Source organism: Notechis scutatus, chromosome 4, assembly GCF_049901735.1.
Source record: "Notechis scutatus isolate UNSWTSFEM ecotype Mainland chromosome 4, rNotScu1.2, whole genome shotgun sequence".
Lineage (NCBI taxonomy): Eukaryota > Metazoa > Chordata > Lepidosauria > Squamata > Elapidae > Notechis > Notechis scutatus.
Window position 1 is genome coordinate 9,861,642 of NC_142012.1, and position 19,530 is coordinate 9,881,171.

Below are 19,530 nucleotides of genomic sequence, written 5' to 3' on the forward strand. Positions count from 1 at the left end.
GCAGAGACTTGTTTGGATTGCAAATCTCCCTTCCTGCTCAAAATTCATAGGAAAACCAGGACTACGCATGCACAGGAGTGACGAGTCAAGGGAAAAACAAGGGGGCAGGGAGGCAACGGTGGATCCAAGCTGCGTCAGTTTCGTCTGATGTTAAGCTGAATTCATTGTACAGAAACAACCCAGGATATGTTTTCGTAAAAACTCGCAAGAATGCAATGTCTGGGGAAGCTGCAGCATTTGTGTTGCTTGTTGGTTTTACCAGTCTGAGTCCCAAAGCAATTCTAATTTTTACAAAGAATAACCTGTGTGTTCAAACACTTTTGGTGGCAGTTATAGACTTAAAACTGAAGTTGTTTTTAATTTTTCTGAAAAGATCTAGTATTATTTTATGTCTTAAGAAAAAAAGCTAATCCTATAATGTATACATACACAGGTAATCCTCCTCATAATTGGGACCATCAAATCCATTACTAAGCGGAATGATCATTAAACAAGTTGCTCTTGATTTTATAACCGTGCTTTGCCATTAAACGAAGAATGCAGTTAAGCAAATCATCCTGTCATTAAGCATCCGGCTTTCCCCTTTGACCTCACTTGTTAGAAACCTAGCAGGAAGATTGGAAAGGTGATCATATGAACACAGGATGCTGCAGTTGTGACCATGGGATGCTACCACTGTCATAAAAAATGCACTTTGCCCAGCAGCCAGATTTGATCATCTGACTGTGGGGATGCTGCGATGGTCAAGTGTAAGTCACTTTTTTCAATGCCATTGTAACTTTCATCACTAAATGAATGGTTGTAAGTCGAAGATTACCTGTATTCTCTTCTATTGAAAACGTATTGTATTCCATTCCATTTTATCTCAGCACACCCTACCTGGGAAAGATTTGGAGAAGAAACTGCTATGTATACCACCTTGACTTTTGTGCAATTACTATCCTGCTCTCAGCCCCCTGGGCCTCTGGTATTATGGGAGCAGCAGGACTGCAAGAGAATCTCCTGTGTGAAAAACCTGTCAGACTAAAAAACAAGAGAATTAACAATGCATGCAACCAGGTTTTAAGCAGGATAGTCAGTTTCTGAAGACAGTGCTTAAGATATTGGATTCTTGCATAATACCAAATCTAATTCTAGTGTCCTTTAGTGTTGAGAAAGGATTGACAATCTATAATTTGGGCCAGATCAAATTTGAATAGAGAAGAGAATAATAATGATAATTTAAGATGCAGAAGTGACTGTCATGTATCGCTGGGTTTCATTCAAGCACAAAGAATACAGAGGCAGCCATTCAGGTTGGTGCAGAGTTCAGATTTCATCCCATTAGCTTTCCCCCCTTCCCCCACACCCCCAATGAGGGTGGAAACATGACTCTTCTTTTAGCCAGTCTGGCTAGTGGACTAAGCTACTGGCTGAAATTCTTGCAGTGCATCCATCTAATGGAAAGGAGGGAGCTGTAAAACAGAAAGGAGAAGAAAGGGAGAGGGAAACCCAAGATAATGTAACAAGCTCCAATTAAACCTCAAGCTTCAACTGGTGAGCAACTTCCCTACTAGATGTATTTCACAATACAACCCTTTCATCTTCCGAGTTAATGTGCTACGGACGGACCCATCTCTGAGTCGGCCTCAAACAAAAGCTGGCCTAAGACGGATTGTCGCCCTTGCCAAACCCTTCTTTTTGTCTTTGCACCATCTGTTCTGAGCCGTTGCTGTTTGATGCTGCCCTGATTTCTGCATGTCACACATTTTCCCCTCTGGCTCTGCTGCAGAATTGGACACAGTATTCCATTCCTGCCTTAACCACCAGGCAAACTTACTCTCATGCAAATTGGTATGAGCCTCACCCGTACATTAAATGGGCAAGACAGGACAAAAATCAAGACATTGGAGAGTAGTGCTGTTGAAGGCTCCTGTGTATTCCTTGACTAACAAGCAAGTACTGGAGCACATAACGCCAGACATGTCACTGGAAGACAAAAATGTGTCTCGCTTACTTTGGCCATTGTCATGTGGGAGAATTCACTGGAGAAAACAATTATGTTTGGAAGAGTTAATGGTAAAAGGAAACCAGGCCACCAAGGAGCATGGTGGCTGGACACCCTCAAAGCTGACACTAGCCAGAACATAGAACAACTCAAAGAGACAGTGCAAGATCGGAAGACATGGAGATACCTTGCCTAAAGAAAAACCAAAAGTCGAACTCGACCGAATGGATAACATCATCATCATCATCATGGGTGTCACCTATCAAACAGAGGACTTTGAATCGAAGCCTCAATGGTCCAGATCTATCCATCACTACATCATTTGTTCCAAGGCTCCATTACCAAGGAGCCAAAGATTGGCCTGACCATCCTTGTAACATTCGCATCTTCAGGACGTCAAATTCTGTTATAGGTGGGATGCATGACTGACACAGGACTACCAATACAAAGGAATATTTTTGGCTCAGGACTGAACTGTGTGGCCCTTGGTGCTGTCCAAGCTTGGCTCTTTTCTTGCAGACGTTTCATTACCCAACTAGGTAACTTCATCAGTGCTAGAAGGCAACAGAGGACAATCCCCACTCCCTTCTATCTCTGATGATGTTACCTAGTTGATACAGTTTACTATGTTGAAAATATATTTCACATGATATGGGGAGTTTTAAGGTTAGGGTGCTTCCCTCAAATTCCAATTATAGTTTTCTGTACCACTGCAAAATGTTAAACATAAATCACAACTAGGTTTTTTAAAATAGAATCTCCCTCATCCTGACGCAAGAGAAAAGCTGTCCAGAGGTGAAAAACCATACTGACTAAATCCTTGGCATAAAGTGATGCACTTTGCTAATTTTTCTTTCTCAAGAACTTTTAAAATGCCCCTTTGGGGAAAAGGAAGAAATTAACCTGAGCCTAAATTAAATCTGTGCGTGTTGCTGAATATCTAAGTGTGACATTGAAAGACATACAGTATCCAGCTGCATTATATCAGCCTTAGCAATATCATGATTTAGAGTGTCTCAAGCAAAAGCATCAAGAAGCGAGTTTCACAGCTAATGGATCAATCAATCTAAGGTCAGGTATTTTTGGAACAGCAATCTTTCTTTTAGTGCTTTTCCCACAATGATTTCCCCTTTCCGGGATACGTTTCTCTTTTGCTAAGCTAAATCTAATCGAAATGTGCCGGAGCCTTTGATTCTTTTCTTACCACTTCTATAGTTTGCAATCTTTGCAAAATAGGAAGTGGTTATTAACGTTAGATGGCCAAATCTGGCTTTAGGTTCCACCTTGGCTTACCTTTTCCAACAAGCAATGGAGTCAGAAGATCATTTAAAAGCAATTTATTAGAGTACCCTGATAAAGATGGGTCTCCCCCGTGAAAACATGGGACCGGGAAAAATGGCTTACATTTGCTTTTATAGTTAGCACGACAAAGAACTTCAAAAGTGGTTTGGTTTAGAAACTGTCCAGTTATATCACAAGAATTAAAGTATCCCATAACAGGTGAGTAGTCATAGAAAAGAGGATTATATTCTGAGTAAAAGAAACATTTGTAAAGGAAAAACATCAAATTCGATATGGGTAAGACACATTCTTGGCGCTTCCCAAAGTTGGGCTTGAATATTTTCTTCGTTCATGGAGGCTTGAAAAGAGCTAAACAAACCAAATGGTTATCTACAATGTACCGAATGTTCTCTTGCTACTTCTGGTTTCTGAAAGAGGGCCTTTCCTTGAAACTTGAAGCTTTTATTAGCCATACATTTGAAAAAGCAATTTTAAAATTTAAATTAAAAAAAACAACACCCATGTTAGTTAACTAGGGCAACAGTACTCTAAAAATCAGGTTTCAAGTATTTCAAAGCCCGTCCTGTGTGACTCTCACTTACTTATTCTGTTTGGACAACTTGTAAAGAAGCAGAAGGGAATTTTCCAGGCGTCCAAAGCTTTTTCATTTTTCCATTTTCTTTTCCAGTAAAAGCCAGACAGTCTGTAAACCCAGAGCGAGAAGCCACAGACCACTGCTTCCTTGGAAGATTTGTTGGCACCAAAAAAAGTAAGATTCTTGTAGACCAAGAGAGATTTGTATCTTTTCCAAGATAGAACCATGTTCATTTTCTACTCTTGAACAGGGGTCTCCAATCTTGGCAACTTTAAGCCTGGAGGACTTCAACTCCCAGAATTCCCCAACTGGCTGGGGAATTCTGGGAGTTGAAGTCCTCCAGGCTTAAAGTTGCCAAGGTTGGAGACCACGGCTTTAGAAGATTAAGCCTGTTGTGGTTCTCACCAACAGAGTTTCTAAGACAGAATGTAGGAGAAATTTGCCCCTGCTTTGCAACAGGCCAAGACAAGCTGGGCAGATATGAGACTGTGCTGCATTTTTACAGGTATTTCCCAACTTACAACCATTCATTTAACAAACATTCAAAGTTACAACACCATTAATAAAAAATGACTTACAACCGGTCCTTGCATTTATGACCATTGCAGCATCCTCATGGTCACATGATCAGGATTTGAGCACTTGGCAACTGGCATGTATTTATGACAGTTGCATTGTTCTGGGGTCATGTGATCATCATTTGCAACCAGCTTCTGACAAGCAAAATCAATGAAGGAATCCAAATTCACTTAATGACTATGTTGTTCATGTAACAATCATGGCAAAAAGGGTCATAATCAGGTGCAACTCAGTAAATAACCACCACGATTAGCAACTGAAATTCTGGTCCTAATCATTGTAAGACAAATTAAATTAAATTAAGTTGAGGACTATCTGGACTATGGATTGTGACCAGGGCAGTATTTGTGGCAGGAAGAAATGGAAAATACCAATTTCACCCCAGATCATAAAGCTCTGAAGTTAAATGGCAGTCTTGGCTTCAGGCTGGAGTTCAGAGGGAAATTATGTTAGAAAGAAGCCTTCTATCGCAGTGAGGTCGTCCTTGAACCCAAATTAGGGGGAAACAGTATAGGTAGTCCTTGAGTTACAACAGTTCATTTAGTGACAGTTCGAAGTTAAAACGGCGCTGAAAAAAGTGACTTATGACCATTTTTCACATGACTGCTTCATGGTCACACGACCAAAATTTGACCCACTTGGCAACTGACTCATATTTATGACAGCTGCAATGTCCTGGGGTCATGTAATCACCTTTTGCAAAGTCAGTGGGGAAGCCAGATCCACTTAACAACCATGTTACTAACTTAACAACTGCAGGGATTCACATTAGCAACATGGCGAGAAAGGTTGCAAAATGGGGCAAAACTCACTTAACAAATGCCTCACTTAGCAACAGGAATTTTGAGCTCAATTGTGGTCGTAAGACGAGGACCATCTGTACTTTAGTAAATACTTCAATTCTTTGTGCTTTTAAGTGTGTGGATGAAGAGGTCTTATAACAAAATTACATTATTGTATATTTCTCAATTCAGTTTAATTGAGGGAGATATCCACTAGCCCATTCTTAAGATTAATCCCGGGCTCACCGTTGTTGTTCTGGAAAACCATTCCAGCGTTTTTCAAACTTGGCAATTTTAATGCTGGCTGGGGAATTCTGGGAGTTGAAGTTTGCCCATCTTAAAATGGCCAAGATTGAAAAACACTGCTCTATTGCATATGATCATTTTTTTTCAAGGCTTCATTATCATTGGACCCAGGTGGGGAGTTTTTCCCCCTACTTCCAAACATCTCTGCTTGCAAAAGTAAGCCAAAGGTAATCCTTGTGCAATCTTAATACATAATGTGCATATTGACAGCTCACGGTACCTGTCTAAGCAGCTCCAGCCAATCTTGATGCTCAGAGGTAAATTATTTTAACTAAGTCATCAGAACTGACCAAGCCACTTAATGTGTTAATTAATTCTAATCACTGTTTGTCTCCATTTAATTGTACAGTCTTGGTAAGATGGGGAATATTTAGCACATCCCACTCTTGAGCAGTTTTATGCCCGATTTTGCTGCAGGCTATAGTTAAAATTCCTACAATTACAAATGTTGGCACACAATCTTCCTGGGTGATGTTTATGATAATGCATAATATGAGTGTATATCTTCAGATGCCAATCTGGAAAACTCTGGATTCCCAAGTCTAAAAAGTCAGCTGGGTGTTTTGTTTCTGTTAACCTTTACATTCGTTTTAGCCGCGATGAAAATCAGAGATTATTTTTTTTAAAAAAGAAAGGCTTGCCTGCCAAGCAGAGACTATTTAACACACGATCTTAAGTTGTTCAGAAGCTGCTGTTCTCAGTTCTTTACCCTAAACCACAATAAACTTTCCGTTTGGACTTTTACAAGGTTGGTTAGAAGATTCCTGTTTTGAAGCAGACAGCAAATATCAGATATTGCCTAACTCACTCAAACAGCAGATGTGTTTGTTTGAAATAAAACATGTTTTCTTGCTGGTTTTCTTTTCCTGTGGAAAGACAGTAAAATACCGAGTTTTGTAAAATGTATGCCTCTCACACAACCTTGGTTCTGGATCTTTTTATTTATCTGCTGGTAGTCCTTGACATACGACCACAATGGAGCCCAAAATATCTGTTGCTAAGTGAGACATTTGTTATATGAGTTTTGCCCCATTTTACAACCTTTCTTGCCCTGGTTGTTAAATGAGTCACTGCTGTGGTTAAGTTAGTAGCAAGGTTGTTAAGTGAATCTGGCTTCCCCATTGATTTTGCTTTTCACAAGGTCGCAAAAGGGGATCACGTGATCCAGGGACGCTGCAATCGCCATAAATAATGAACCAGTTGCCAAGCAACTGAAGCAGTTGGCGTGAGCTTCAATGGACTCCAGAACATGGTAGAGGACAGGAAGGCCTGGAGGAAGGTTGTCCATGGGGTCGCGATGGGTCAGACACGACTTCGCAACTAGCAACAACAACAACACACAAAGCCGTGATGTGTTTAGATGTCCTTTGGCTCAGCGTGAGATATCGACTCAATCACAGATTGTATTTTGGACTAGTTCAGGTGGAAATCAGAACAGCCAAACATCACAGTTCATTAACAACAATATGGAAGTAATTTGGGCATTGGTGTCCCGCACTGGTTTTCTTGGTTTGCACAGCTGTCTTGGTTTTCTGATTTCCAAATCCAACCTACAGCTTGGATTTTTTTGGATTGCTAAAACTATTTAAATTAAATTACAATCTACTACAATGTTTCTCAGCCTTGGGAATTTTAAGATGTGTGGACTTCCCCAGCAAAGCCAGTTGGGGAATTCTGGGAGTTGAAGTCCATGCATCTTAACATTTCATAGGTTAAGAAACACTGATCTATTATGTTCAAGTCAACTGGAATGGATAGAGTTAGGTCCTGACAGCCGGAGGACTTCAACTCCCAGAATTGAAGTCCTCCAGGCTTAACGTTACCAAGGTTGAGACCCTGGTATAGCCAATGCTAATCATCGACACACAGTCTTTCCTCTTCTTTTTTTCTAAGATCTCTCACTAATATTTAGTGCAGACATACCATGGGATAACACTACACAACTCCACATCTTATGTGCAAACGAGCAGGAATGGAGAAATTCTGCGCACAACGTCCTATTTTAAACTTTAGCTTTAGCATCCTTGTCGTGGGCAGTCCGAGCTTTCAAAATGGTGACAACTGAGGGAAGACCCACCCCTTCCTCTCCTAGAAGAATTAAATATTTTGAGAAATATTAAAAAGGCAGAATATTATACTGTATTTCCCTAAGGGAGGAATGGAGAAATATGCTCTTGGAAAGGGGTCCCCAACCACCGGTCCCCGGACCGGTACCGGGCCATGGATCATTTTTTACCGGGCCGCAAAACTTGGGCGCCGCCATCTTGTTTCGACGGTGCTTCCGGGTTTTCGGTTGCTTCCGGGTTTTCGTTGGAAAGCGGCGCTTGGGTGCTCGCTACTTTAGTTTTGTCAGGGGGGGGCGGCTTCGAACGAAGAGCCGTCCCCGATGGTGGTGGAGTCTCGCGTTACTCAGGTACCGGTCCGTGGAAGAATAAATAATCGTGAAACCGGTCCCTGGTTCAAAAAAGGTTGGGGGCCACTGCTCTTGGAGACAGAAAAAGATAGCCCCTACCTTTCTTAATAGCCCCCAGCAGATATTTTTGCCCATTAAGAAAGACTGGGCCATCCACTCTACAAAACAAAAGACCTTCAGCTCCTGGATGATGGGATTAAGACATGACCCTCCAGGCCATAATAGGATTAACTCACTAGCAGCAGAGCTCACTACATTGCACAATCTCCTTATTTATTTATTTATTTTTGTAAATTTTATTTGAGTTTTCACAAAAAGAAAAGAAATACAAATAAAACATCTTTTTTGAAAGCAGCATAATCCCGGGTTACATTTCTTCGTACAGACGCAATTTCAGGTTCATGCTCATTTTTATACTCTATTCCATATCTTATGACTATTTTACATTTTCTACATAGCTTCTCCCCTCTTTTAATTTTCTCAATTTTATTTTCTTTATTTCATCTCAATTCAAATCATTGTATTTATATTTTTTTGTCTGTCCTGTTTCAATTGTCTATTATCTTTTCTCATTAAACAAAATTTCTCCTGTAGTTACTGATTGGAGTATGACGCCTTTATATCTTTCCCCTAAAGTTGTAACACTCAATATAATACATAACTTCCATTCGGATTCTGCTTGGTACATTCTTAAACTGTACACACTGTATTCTTGAAAAAAAAAAGTTATAAATGTATATAATTAAAGACAACATTCCATTCCAATTCAATTCTATCATTAATATTAATATTCATTAAAGTCTTAACATTTTTCACATTACTTTTCAATTAAATATCATACTTCTATGGGAACAATTATAAACTTTCCATAGTTAATTCCCGCCCCCCTCTTCACCCAGCAAACTTCAACCAAACTTATCTCACAAATATGACCTCACATGGCCCCATGGGAGTCTGACAACAGCCAATAGAATGCATGTTCTTGCACAGGAACAGGAAGCTGAAGTTCAAAGCCCAAGAGAACCATTAAACCAGGGGTGTCCAACCTTGGCAACTTTAAAACTTGCTGGCTGAGGAATTCTGGGAGTTGAAGTCCACAAGTCTTAAAGTTGCCAAGGTTGGACACCCCTGCATTAAACCATCTTTCCAATCCGCCTCCATGTTTCCAGTGCCTTTCTCCTGGCTTGGAACTGAATCAGATGGATATTTCTTCCAACACATGTTTTGCAGATGGTCTAGCTATGCAGGGTTGATGAGATCTCATGGGCCTCAGCCTTTGGAAAGAGGTCCGCCTTCCCCAGGCAGGTCAGAGACAAGCACCGTGCCCTACTTTCCCAGCAAAAAGCCTAGGGTTGTTTACACCATTGCATATGATGTGATGGTTGTAAGAAGTGCTTCCAACTGGAGCAGGTGGAAAATAAATTGTGCTATCTGCACATTGCCCTCATGACATGTTAAGTTTGTGGACTTTGCTCTCATTTCTGGCGGACGGTGACGTCAAGGGGAGTTGGTGCCTAGTTAGCAGATTTGTGTGGGGGGAGGGAAATTGTTTGGGGGAAATGTTGAGGATCTCGAAAACCTAATCACTCCAGCAGGATAATAAAAATGTGAGCAGAATATTGTTGAGTGTCTGGACAATATCCTGTTTTTTGTTTGTGACAACAAAGATTGTGTACAGGTAGTTCTCAACCCATGACCATAATTGAGCAACAAAATTTCTGTTGCTGAGCGAGAAAATTTTTAGTTTTGTCCCATTTTACAACCTTTCTTGCCACAGTTGTTAAGTGAATCACTGCAGGGAACCAGTTCTTCCACAGGTAGTCCTCGGCTTACGACCACAATTGAGCCCCGGGTTTCTGTTGCTAAGCGAGACAGTTGTTAAGCGAGTTTTGCCCCATCTCACAACCTTTCTTGCCACAGTTGTTAAGTGAATCACCGCAGCTGTTAAGTTAGCAACACGGTTGTTAAGTGAATCTGGCTTCCTCCTTGATTTTGCTTGTCAGAAGGCTGCAAAAAGTGATCACGTGATCCCGGGACACTGCAACTGTCATAAATATGAACCAATTGCCAAGGATCCCAAATTTTGGTCACGTAATTGTATGGATTGTTGGAAGAAAATATCCTTCTGGGTTCAGTTCCAAGTGGGGGAAAAAGACACTGGAAACACGGAGGCTGTTTGGAAAGATGGTTTAATGGTGAACAGGAGGACCACATGCCTTGGAGCTCCAAAGTGAAAAGGATGATCACATGCTTCAAGGTGAAGGAAAAGATCCAGAAGGGCTGATATGCTGAGAGTGCCTGGGTTTTATAACCTTCCTTGGGATTTGAATTGGAGCTTGTATTCTGATTGGTTGTCAGATTCCCATGGGGCCAACTCTGTAGGCTGTCCTGAGTTCCAGGCTTGGTTGAGCCTTGCTAGATGATGATGCACTGAAAGGGCTTTTGGGCAATTGCTATAGCTTTACTTGGAGACCTTTGTTATGTAAAGTATTCTGGCCCAGGCCTTAATGACCCACCCATTAACAAAGGTGGGGGTGAGTTTCTGCTTCTGAGGTGTTTCTGCTTTTGAGTTTCTACTCTTTTTAGGGGAAATATTCTGCCTTTTTAATATTTCCTAGGATATTTCAATTTTCTAGGAGAGGGTTGGGTGCTAACTTCCTATGGGATGCTGCAACGCAGTGGTGGGATTCATTTTTTTTTTGCTACCGGTTCTGTGAGCTTGGCTTGGTGGGCGTGGCAGGGGACAGATACTATAAAATCTCCAGTCAGAGGTGGTATTTGTGGTTCTCCAAACTATTCAAAACTTCCGCTGCCAGTTCTCCAGAACTTGTCAGAACCTGCTGAATACCACCTCTGCTGCAATGGCCATAAGTGTCAACAGCCGTAAGTCCATTTTTCCAGTGCCATTGTAACTTCAAAAGGTCACTAAATGAATATCAAGAACTACCTAAGTTATCTCTAAAAGTGACTCTTATTGAATCCACTTGGTAGCAAATACTGTAGAATCTCTGTCTACGTTTCTGGACAATGATAGCCAAATTAAAATAGAAACTACAATATTTTGGAGATTTCTGTCTGGGAAGATAACTCTATCTCTAGGACTTGATTAAAATCAATACTTTGACTCTGTTTGAATAAATTTGTTAATAGTTACTAGGGCAACCGTTCTTGTGAGTTGGCTACTCAGCTAATTTTTCTTTCCTGCAGCTTGTTTCCATCCTCATGAGAATGAGAACTATGTGACTTGCAACCCTTGTAGAGTTTTTTCCTTCAGCGCCAAGAATGTACTTGTTCCTATATTTGACCCACAAAGGCCGCTTCTAAAGGGAATAGAAGTAGATGTGTTGAGTGTTTTGGATTTCTGGCATACTTTAAGACAGAAAGATTAAGGGCTCAATTCTTCCACCATGTGCATTCAATCCACTGTTTCTTTTCTTTACATTATTCGAGAAGAATATAGATTCAGAATTAAAAGTCAAGGCACAAAAGGGTGGGAGATTTGTCTTAGCTTCGGACAATAAATTTAGAGAAGTGTTTTTCTCAACCTCAACAAGTTTAAGAAATGTGGGATTCAATTCCCAGGCTGTCTGGGAAATTCTGGGAATTGAAGTACACTCCACTGCTCTCAATAGCTTGAAATTTTGGTCTTGGGCAACCTTGAACTACGCCGCCTACGGTTGGACTTGAGCGTAGTACACAGAATTATCTGCTACAATGTCCTACCAGTCAATGACTACTTCAGCTTCAACTGCAACAATGCAAGAGCACACAACAGATACAAACTCAATGTAAACCGCTCCAAACTTGATTGCAGAAAGAGTACGAGTTCAGCAAGAGTGGTCAATGCCTGGAATGCACTACCTGACTCTGTTGTTACATCCTCTAACCCCCACTCCTTTAATCTTAAACTATCCATTATTGACCTCAACCCCATTCCTAAGAGGTCTGTAAGGGGCATGCATAAGTGCACAATCATGCCTACCGTCCCTATCCTATTGTCCCCATTTATTTGTACCTATTTCCTGTATTCTTAATCATGTTTATACTTATACCTATTATCTTGTAAGCGATTGACAATTCAAATAAATAAATAAATAAAATAAAATAAGTGTCTGAATTTTGATTATGTGACCATGGGGATGCTGAAAAACAGCCATAAGTCACTTTTTTTAGTGCCATTGTAACTTTGAACTGCTATAAGTCAAAGACTACTTGTATGATCCTGTTAATGTTCATTGTCATATTCAGAAAGGTGTGTTTCCTGCATTATAATGAGTTTACAAGTTCCTAGAATTCAAATCCTTGTACAGTTCTTGCCTTCAGCCAGTTTGAACCAGTCCATATCAAAGTTCCACATTCATACATACGTCGTTAGGAAAAAATGTTGACGCAGCCCATCGATTACAAGCCAAAAATATTTTTGTTAGGTATTATATCTGAAAAGTATGATAAAGGGGAATATATATTTAATATTACTTGTTGTTGTTTTTTAAAGACAAATTTTATTAGTTTTACAAAACAATACACAAACAATCAAGGCTTAATAACATAAAAGTTCTTTTCTAAGAAAACCAATAGAACATACAAAATAGTTCCAAATTTATATATATATATATATATATATATAAATTTATATATATATTTACGTTATCTGTTCATATACATTATCATGTACGTTATCTCCCCTGCCTCAGGGGAGCCTCGGGCGGGGGGGTTGATCCCAGGAAGTTTCCCTTGGTCCCAGGAAGGCAAAGAACAGAGCCTGGGGAGGCTGCTCCCCCCCCCTCTGCAAGGCCCTCTTTGCCTCCTGGGCGAAGCAGGAAGAAAGCGAGAAAGATCTTGGCTGTTCCGACGATCAGCTGATTGTCGGGAGGTGGGAAAAAGAAATACCTTAAGGAGTGACTGGGAGGTGGAGAATGCAGTCAGGATGTCGAACATGTGTGCGATGTCGCGCATGCGTGATAAGGACTGACTGGGGAAGAGGGGCAGGGCCAGCCAGGGGCACGATTTGCTGGTTCTCCAAACTGCGCAGAGTCATAACAACCGGTTCTATAGAACCGGTCCAAACCGGTAGAATCCCACCCCTGCCTGGCATGTATTTGCAGCATCCTGGGGTCATGTGATTGTCGTTTGTGACTTTCCCAGCTAACGTTCAGCACACAAAGTCAATGGCAGGAAGCTGGATTCGCTTAACAACCATGGTAAAAAAAAAAGATCACGAGAGTGGGCGCGACTCACGTAACAACTTGCTTAGTAATGGAAATTTTGGTTCCAGGTGTGGTCATAAGCTGAGGAACGCCTGTAATGTTAAACAGTGTTTTGTACAGGAGGAGGAGCAGTGACTTTTAGTGGACTGGCTGGAAACAGGAACTGGAAGGTCAGTGGTAGTTTTAGCAGGAATGAATAACCCTACAAGGAGTGTGAGGAAGGGATCCAACATTTTCCCATTTACTTCCTCAAACTCAGAGTTGCTTGAAAGCTGGACTTGCCTCAATTCTAGACCGGGAGTTGGCAAATTTAAGACATCAACTCCCAGAATTTCCCAACCAGCCATGCAGCTGAAGTTCACGAGTTCAACTCTAAGAGGTGTGGACTTCACCTCCCAGAATTCCCCAGCCAGCCATGCAGCTGAAGTTCACAAGTTCAACTTAAAGAGGTGTGAACTTCAACTCCCAGAATTCCCCAATCAGCCATGCAGCTGAAGTTCACAAGTTCAACTCTAAGAGGTGTGGACTTCAACTCCCAGAATTCCCCAGTCAGCCATGCAGCTGAAGTTCACGAGTTCAACTTAAAGAGGTGTGGACTTCAATTCCCAAAAGTCCCCAGCCATGATAGCAGTCTTCCAAGATTTGAGGGGCTGCCAGAGGAAGGAGGGGGTCAAGCTATTTTCTAAAGCGCCTGTAGGCCAGACAAGGAATAATGGATGGAAATTGATCCAGGAGAGATTCAACCTGGAGATAAGGAGAAACTTTCTGACAGTGAGAACAATCAACCAATGGAACAGAAGTTGCCCTCGGAAGTTGTGGGAGCGCCATCACTTGAGACTTTCAAGAAGAAAGTCTGTCAGAAATGGTATAGGGTCTCCTGCTTGGGCAGGGGGTTGGACTAGATGACCTACAAGGTCCCTTCTAACTCTGATTATCTGTTAAATCTGAGTTCAACTTAAAGAGGTGTGGACTTCAACTTCCAGAATCCCTCAGCCAGCCATGCTGGCTGGGGAATTCTGGGAGCTGAAATCCACACCTCTTAAACTTGCCAAGTTTGGAGATTTCTCTTCTAGACCATGGAAGATTCTTGGTCGAAGCCAAAACCTTTATGACTCACCTCTGCACTCTAAATTTAGGAAGCTGATGCTTCTACTCCTAAGCAGATGTTGGAATATAATTGTCTGATGGATACACACAAGTTCCTTCTCCATTCCGGGATCGCCTACACATGCAAGACGCATACAAAATAGGTGGAGTTTCAGTCACACCATCGTGACCAACGTCTTGGCATTTTTCACCACACCTTGTGGACACGCCTTCACTCTCCCCTTGTTCTTCTTAGGAAACAAGTGAAGTTGTTTTTAATTCTGGAAGAACAAAGTAAACAAAGATGGGATTCTTGGTTTGTTTGTTTTTTCCTACCTAGCTAGTACTACCTTGGTACTTTCGCTCTGATGCGTTTTGTTTTGTTTTGCTTTGCACATGGTTATTTTTAGGATCAAGGGCTGGGCCTTGTTGTCTAATGCCATCCCTGTTTATTCAAGTCGCACCGTCTTCAGCAGTGTTGCTATTAAGTGACATGAAGGAACCTTGAGGGAGTCAGAACTTCTAGGAGCAGGTTGAGAAAAAGATGCCATCTCTATGCCATGCCTGTACAGGTAGTCCTCAACTTATGACCACAATTCAGTCCCAATTTTTTGTTGCTCAGCGCAACAATTGTTAAGTGAATTTTGCCCCAATTTTCAAACTGTTTTGCTATGGGTCAGCTTCCAAGAATCTTTCTTCTGCTTGTCTTTCCGGCTGCCATAGAAACGGGGGGAGGGAAGATTAATTGGGCTTCGTGGAGGGAAGCTTGCTGCAGGTTTGAAATTTTGAGCTCAATTGTGGTTGTAAGTTGAGGACTTGCTGTACAGCATTGGCAGATACTAGGTAATCCTAAACTAATTTCCTTTATGTTCACAACTCACCTTCCAAAGTCTTCCAATATTTGAGGGGCTGCCACAGAGAGGAAGGAGCCAAGCTATTTTCCAAAGCGCCCGAAAGACAGACAAGGAATAATGGATGGAAACTGATCCAGGAAAGATTTAACCTGGAAATAAGGAGAAACTTTCTGACAGTGAGAACAATCAACCAATGGAACAGAAGTTGCCCTCGGAAGTTGTGGCAGCGCCATTACTTGAGACTTTCAAGAAGAGATTGGACTGCCATTTGTCAGAAATGCTGCAGGGTCTCCTGCTTGGGTGGGGGGTTGGACTAGATGACCTATAAGGTCCCTTCCAACTCTGATTATCTGTTATCGCTGAACTACTTTTACCAATTGATCCCAAAAGCATGTGCTTTAAAATTAAACATTAGTTATCTTCTAGAATGGATTTTTTTTTTTTTTTACAAATGGAAAGGCTTCTCAGGATAAATGCATTGTTAATTTGAGCAGAACACAGACAAAGATACTTACATACTGTTTTCTGACTTACCATCCCATGAGTTTGTTTTTTATTGCTTATGTCCCAAAGGTGCTTTTTCAAGAGGCAACTGGGCTTCTGGTTTTTCTTTGAAGATGTTTCGCTTCTCATCCAAGAAGCTTCTTCAGCTCTGACTGAATCATTCCCCACCATCTTGTCAGAGCTGAAGAAGCCTCTTGGATGAGAAGCGAAACGTCTTCAAAGAAAAACCAGAAAGCCCAGTTGCCTCTTGAAAAAAAAGCACCTTTGGGACAACCATGACCTGGATGACTGAGAATCTCCATAGACATTATTGCTTATGCTTTCTTTGGTATGTACAGTGGTGGGATTCAGCCCATTTGCACCACTTTGGGAGAAACGTCTGTTAACTTTCTGCGCAGTTTGGTGAACTGGTTGTTGGAAGAAATCATTAGGGGCAGAAAACCGGTTGTTAAATTATTTGAATCCCACCACTGGGTATGTACCTGCATTGAACTGGAACGTGTGAGGTAAGCATGGGAGAGGCAGTCACTGTCGGTGTATTGCACACCACACACACATGCACACACACACACACACACAAAAACAGGTGGGGAAGGAAGACTTGCCAATTTAAATCGGGAATCATCTCATCTGCCCTGTTTTTCTGCCGACGGGAGCTCTTGATCGACATAGGAGTACAGAACGTTCCAGAACAGGAGAAAGAAAATTAAGCTACCACCTGTCTCTAGCATACATTAAAAAGGGGTGCGGACGTCGGATGGCTCCGTGTTTAGGGAGTCAGTGAGCCCCATATTATCAAAGCACGTAACGAAGACAACACATGTTGTACATACTCTAAGTGTACTTCCTCCGCATTAATGCATACTGGCAATTCCCTTTGGAGCGATGTGTATTGGTGGAAGGAAGCATTCAGTAACAGATTTTATCCGCGAAGAGCAAAAACTTTATAGACTATCTAATTTATTGGAGTCAGTCCAGGGGCAGGATGGGGTAAGGGAACAAGGAACCAGCTCTTCTACAGGTAGTCCTCGACTTACGACCACAACTGAGCCCAACGCTTCTGTTGCTAAGCGAGACAGTTGCTAAGTAAGTTCCATCCCATTTTACAACCTTTCTCGCCACAGTTGTTACGTGAAACCCTGCAGCTGTTAAGTCAGTTACACAAGTGAATCTGGCTTCCCCCATTGACTTTGCTTGTCAGAGGGTCTCAACCATTATAAATGTAAGGCAGTGGCCAGGCCTCTGAATTTCGATCACGTGACCATGGGGGTGCTGGAATGGTCGTAAGTGTGCAAATGGTCGTAACTCGCTTTTCCTGGAGTGGCTGTTACTTCAAACAGTTACTAAATGAACTGTTGTAAATTGAATATTGTCTGTATGAATTTGCAGCAACTGGTCAATTTCTCTGGGTCACTTTTGTCCCGTGGCTAATCCACAGGCACATGTATACCTCCAAGAGGGCCTTAGGCCTGTTTATAAAGGGAGGCCTACTGTTCTTTCAGAAGAATGATTAAACCTGGTTTATAAGTAGCATGCACAGTAGCAGAGGTCTCCAAACTTGGCAGCTTTAAGACTTGTGGACTTCAACTCCCAGAATTCTCCAGCTAGCATAGTTGAAGTCCACAAGTCTTAAAGTAGCCAAGTTTGGGGACTCCTGAGCTGCTGGTCAGGCATTAGGCAGGTCGATGCTTCTACAGAAATCAGGAATCACATTTATTTCTGCTATCCTGGCCAAAATGGCCATGGAAGGCTATGGTCAGGAACAGAGCATGGAGAGCATGACTAGCAATGACTCTAAAAGGGACCAATACGAGAGGCAGTTTAGTCTAGCAGTTGAGGCATCAGGTGAGAAAGTAGAAGACCATGAATTCTGGTCCTGCCTTAGACATGAAAGCCGGCTTGGTGACAATGGGCCAATCACCAGAAGATGGTGAGTTCTAGTCCCGCCTTAAACATGAAAGCCGGCTGGGTGACTTTGGGCCAATCACCAGGAGACAGTGAGTTCTAGTTCCGCCTTAGATATTGAAGCTGGTTTTGTGACTTTGGGCCAATCCCCAGGAGACGGTGAGTTCTAGTCCCGCCTTAGATATTGAAGCTGGTTTTGTGACTTTGGCCCAATCCCCAGGAGACGGTGAGTTCTAGTCCCGCCTTAGATATTGAAGCTGGTTTTGTGACTTTGGGCCAATCACCAGGAGACGGTGAGTTCTAGTCTCGCCTTAGATATTGAAGCTGGTTTTGTGACTTTGAGCCAATCACCAGGAGACGGTGAGTTCTAGTCCTGCCTTAGACATGAAAGTCGACTTGGTGACATTGGGCCAGTCCTCTCTCTCTCAGCCCAACCCACCTCACAGGGTTGTTGTTGTGGGGAGAAAAAGGAGGAGGAAAGTGAGTTGCTCATGTTCGCCATCTTGAGTTGTTTGTAAAAAAAATAATAAAGGCAGGATGCAACAAACAAATAAATCAGCAAAAGATTTCAGCCTAAGAATGTGTCATCCCCCAGCCTTATTGATGAGACACGACAGATCATGTCCCTGTCAAGACATGTGTTGGGAGGAAAAAAGAAAAAAAGAAAAATGCTACTTTTAAACTGGAGCAGCTAAAAACAAATACGGGCTGTGTGGGCTGGGAATGAGACAAGGCAACCTTATGAGGCCGTGTCATTTAAGAACAATTAGTGAGGCATTTTTGTGTGTGTTGCAATTAGAGGGATGCGAGGATGAAAGAGAGACCTAAGTAGAGAAGTCACTGGAAGAGAAATGACTTTCATCTCTTGCCAAATAAGGAGGTTTGTGGAGAGGAGAAAAAGACACAACCAGAATGGAAGAATTAGGATTGAGAAGAAAAGACTTTGATGTAAACCCGAGGGGTTGTGTGTACTATGGCCCCCTTTATGACTTGGGGACTTCAACTCCCAGAATACTTGAGCCAGCATGGCTAAAGAATTCTGGGAGTTGAAGTCCCCAAGTCATAAAGGGGCAATCATTCCTCACCCCTGATGTAAACACTTCTTCATCCAACAGGAAAGTTAGGTAAGCAGTATAAAGACTTCCAACTCTGGCATTATGCTTTACCCCAATCTATTCAAGGATAGGAAAAGAAACGGAGGAAACAAACGGATTGTGCCAGTTGGAGGAAATCCTTGCTTAACTGCATTTTTGTCCAGTGTGAGAATGGCAGGCACAGCTGCCAGAACAGCTATTTGGGTACAGAGACCAGCTCAAGATGTACTTGGCTGAATGCATAGTTGACAAAATCAGAACTGTGAGAAATGTAAGTAGCAAAATACAGTCTTCCCTTGTTTTGTCTAGAATTATAGTTGATTTTTTGCAGTCTATGCAAAAAAATGGAACAGGGCATAACTATGGTGATCCTTCAAATGCAAAACTTCTGAGAGAAGGAGAAATCACACTATGTAGACATAGCACCTTAGACACTTAGTACTTCTACACACATTCACAGACATACACCAAATTCTTCTGTTGCTATGAGAAATGGAAAAATCCTGGTCCTTCAAAATAGCCGTTTATGAGAGATGGAACTGCAGATGGAACTCAAAGGAGTTAATATTACAGTTAATCATCTTCTTCTTCTTCTTCTTCTTCTTCTTCTTCTTCTTCTTCTTCTTCTTCTTCTTCTTCTTCTTCTTCTTCTTCTTCTTCTTCTTCTTCTTCTTCTTCCCCTTCCTCCTTCCCCCTTCCTCCTCCCTCCTTCCTCCTTCCTTCTCCCTCTTCTCCTCCTCCTTCTCCTCCCTCTGCTTCATCTTCTTCCACTGTTGACAGATACAAAGTTCTGCTTGTTGCAGTTCTGGTGGCCCTCAACCATTGTTATCTGATGTTGTTGTAATGCGCCTTTGATGTTGTTTCTCCATCTTCTTCTGGATCTGCCTCAAGTTCTTCGACCTTCTTTTTTTGTATACACCTTGTACATTATGCAATC